Consider the following 3,577-nt stretch of genomic DNA (forward strand, 5'->3'; position numbering starts at 1 on the left):
AAAACGGTTTTATTCTCATTCCCCGTTTCTACCTCTTCCGCATCATTACCCGCGCGTTTGTAGGAAGCTTGCTCCTGTAGTGCTTGGCCCCGATAATGCTTGCAGTTGAGACTATATTTATTATTATTATTATTATTATTATTCTTATTAAACAATACAAACATTAGACAGTACACTTAAAATCATAAAGAAAAAAAAAACAAAACAAATAATAATAATTAATATATAATACAGACTAATAACTATATCTCGGTCACCTGTTGGCCAGCTTTGTCCTGAAGATGATCTTAGCCAGAACATTTGTTGAAATCCGGACCAAACATATAGGAGGAGTTCGAAAAAAGTAGGTTATTTTACATGAATTTCAAAATGGTGGACAGGAAGTTAAGCAAATATTGGTAAAATTGGTATCAGTGTTCTCGTCATGATCCAAGGAATCTATCAACATCAGTTCGGTTACAATAGCTAATGTAAGCAAAAAGGTATTAGCATTTTTCTAAATTTCATCATAAATTTTGACCACAAGGTGGTGCTGCCACCAAACTTTTTGAGTACCATTCAGGGCAACGGCGCCGAAGATTTTTGTAATTATTTTCATAACGATTATGATAATGCGTTCAAAAATACAGCATTTTAAATCATAATTCAAAAATGGCCGACACCTAACTGGCTGACACGGGAATATTGGATATCATTCGACCTCGACATGACCCACCGAATCTAAAGAGACCAGTTTGTGAATTTTTGGCAAAAACCATCAGAAGTTATAGGCAAAATATGAATTTTTCATATCTCCTGACCCCTAGGTGGCGCTGCGTCGAAACACTGCAGGTGGTCTCAAGTCATGCTTGTTATAACCACACCAAGTTTGGTCTCAATATGCCAAAACCGTTGTGGAGTTATAGCCTCACAAAGCCTTGTTGCGTGCTTTTTGTAGAATTTGTTTGCGTGGTTTTCGAGAATAATTGGACGAAATCAGCTTGAATTCGAGAATAATTTTTGCCGCCATCATCTGAAGATGATCTGAGCCATTTTTCAAGTCCAAAATTCGTCGGACTAACCGTCTAGGACGAGGTTCGAAAAAAAGTAGGTCTTTTCGAACAATTGAAAAAAGCGGCGAAAAAACTAAACCTTGCGATTTTTTGAATTTTGGGGTCATTCGACTCGGACCATGAGCCACGATTCAAACTTCAATTCAATCTCAAGGTTATTTGTATAATAGCGCTTTTACGATACAAATCATTGCACTACATGCAAAGCACCTTTAAAGAAAATAAGTTTATACAGCTATTTAGTAGTAGCTTATCGCTTATGTACTAAAACTGCTCACATTTTTATTTCCTGGAAGTCAGACTTTTAAATTTGGTGGATATGCGAATTTGTGTTTTATGTCAATACTCTGCCATCTGTATGTGCTAAGTAGCTTTTAACTAGGTTAACTCACTACACGAACGCATTTTTAACATTCCCACTGCTGTAACTTTTTCATTGTTTTCAATGTAAATGCGCTTACTCGACGGTCTGACTGCTGCGGCTCTCGTCTCAGGTCCTTTAGCAGCTCCTCGCGCATTTAATTCTCAGTGCATAATAGCCCTACATCATTCTAAAAACAACACGGCGCTCAAGTGTCAAAGAATCAGTAGTTTCTAAAACATGGTCTCTAACCATGCACTTCAAAAAAAAAAAAAAAAAAAAACTGTCCACTGATTGTCTGTGTGAACCATAGACTGTATAAAAACATGGACGTAGTGTCCCGTGACGTCACCCATAGACTCCTCAAGAGCGGTTTTTTTGAAGTTCAAAGTGTGTTTAGAGCAGGGTGGGCAGGGTTTCATATTTATATGAATAATCGAAAATGGGGGAGCTGGTTGCTGAAGCCACGCCCACCTAGCACAACGGCAACATTCTCAACAGCGGGCAATACACACCTGCTCAATGAAGTGAAGTGGCCCCGGGCCCCCACGCCCTAATTATGCAGAACTTTAAGGCTTAATAAAATTTAAACGGAGTGTGTTATTAAAAAAAAATTATCCCCCCTCATAGTTGTCATGAAGGGCAAAATTAGCTATATAGACAAAACTCATTTTTTGAACCAGGCCTGTGTAAACGTTTTCGGTTTTTTTTCTGCTTGTAAAGTTGGGCATTTTAACATGGGGAGTCTATGGAACTGACTCCCTTTTGCAGCCAGCCTCTAGCGGCCAGTCGATGAATGCAGTTTTTAGTCACTTCCTTGTTGGCTTCACGCGAGGAGAGCTGGAGGTTGCCGCTCGGATATAAACCCGAAACACACGTGATCAATTGTCACGCGGTGAATCTGGCCAATCGTGAAACGCTGTGTCATCATCAGCCTCGTTCCCTTGCAGTCGCTCTGGGAGAAGAAACTGCGGGCGGCTGAGAGTCAGCCGGCCTGCTCTCAAAATGCTTCTCGCGGTACTTTGAATTCCACACGTGACAGTCATGTGGCAGCTCGGCGTCAAGTCAGACAAAATTTCTAACACCGACATACACTGCTTCAAGTCAGATTGCGATCAGTCTGCGCGTGCTGCATGAAAGTCGAAACGCACCTATTAGGAATGCTCTATGGGTCAGTCATGTGATTAAGGAATGACTCGAAAAACTCCGGAGAAATCTGAGATGAACTAATCAAATTCTCTTTCCGGCTCAGTGACTGCATTGGTTAACTCAAACCCGAAGACGATGCTAGTCAGATAAGTAGAGTGAGGTGAGCTAATCTGAAGCCCACCAGGTATAACAATGAATTCATACGCCTTTTCTGTTTATCTATGCACTTATAGTTTTGTATTGCTTGTGTGTGATCAATGCCTTTTGCATAACTAGTCATATAGTAGTACGAAACATAGAAAAATCGGGGTCAGAAGAGTTAGAGATTCGCTTTGTTGCCTCATCTCAGGGAAGCCCCGCGCCTCGGATTGTATTGGTTTGCAGATCCCTTGTTGTTTGGAACATGACGTCTTTGGGAAAAACCCTCCTGGTGATTGGTTGGTTGCCTGTTACGTAGAAGCTTCGGAATTTCATTCTGAGAGTTTTCATTGTTTGGAAGACTTCGAAGATTCTGGCAGTCACGACAGTTTCAACGGAGTGTTTTGAGTGTCTGGATGACAGAACGCCTTCTAGCTAACGATAGAGTTGCTTGAAGTATTGTACATTTTCACCGCAACTTGAGACGAAGAACAGGAAGCGCCCTGAATTTCATAGGTTAGGTGTACACTGACACTTGAGGTTTTATCCAATGCAAGATTCTGGTCTACCAAGCCCATTTTGGACCCGTCGGCATTCCTTATCTCCCACATCCGCACTTGGTTGCATAGGTAAGTCGGGAGAATTACTTGCTATCACGATTGTAACATGACCGCCCATTCTCAACACTGTAGTCACATGGGAACATATCTTTGCTTTTTCATTCAATCGCTTCCTATCTACACGTGTCATACAACACACAACATTCAAAAAATTACATTCTTTTCATTCATTTCACAGTCTTGCAAGATGCGGCCATGCGTTCAAAATAAACTTGGAATATCGTGCACACCTTTAATAGCACTATCTGCTTAAAGGG

The sequence above is a fragment of the Cyprinus carpio genome, unplaced genomic scaffold, assembly GCF_018340385.1.
Source record: "Cyprinus carpio isolate SPL01 unplaced genomic scaffold, ASM1834038v1 S000006776, whole genome shotgun sequence".
Lineage (NCBI taxonomy): Eukaryota > Metazoa > Chordata > Actinopteri > Cypriniformes > Cyprinidae > Cyprinus > Cyprinus carpio.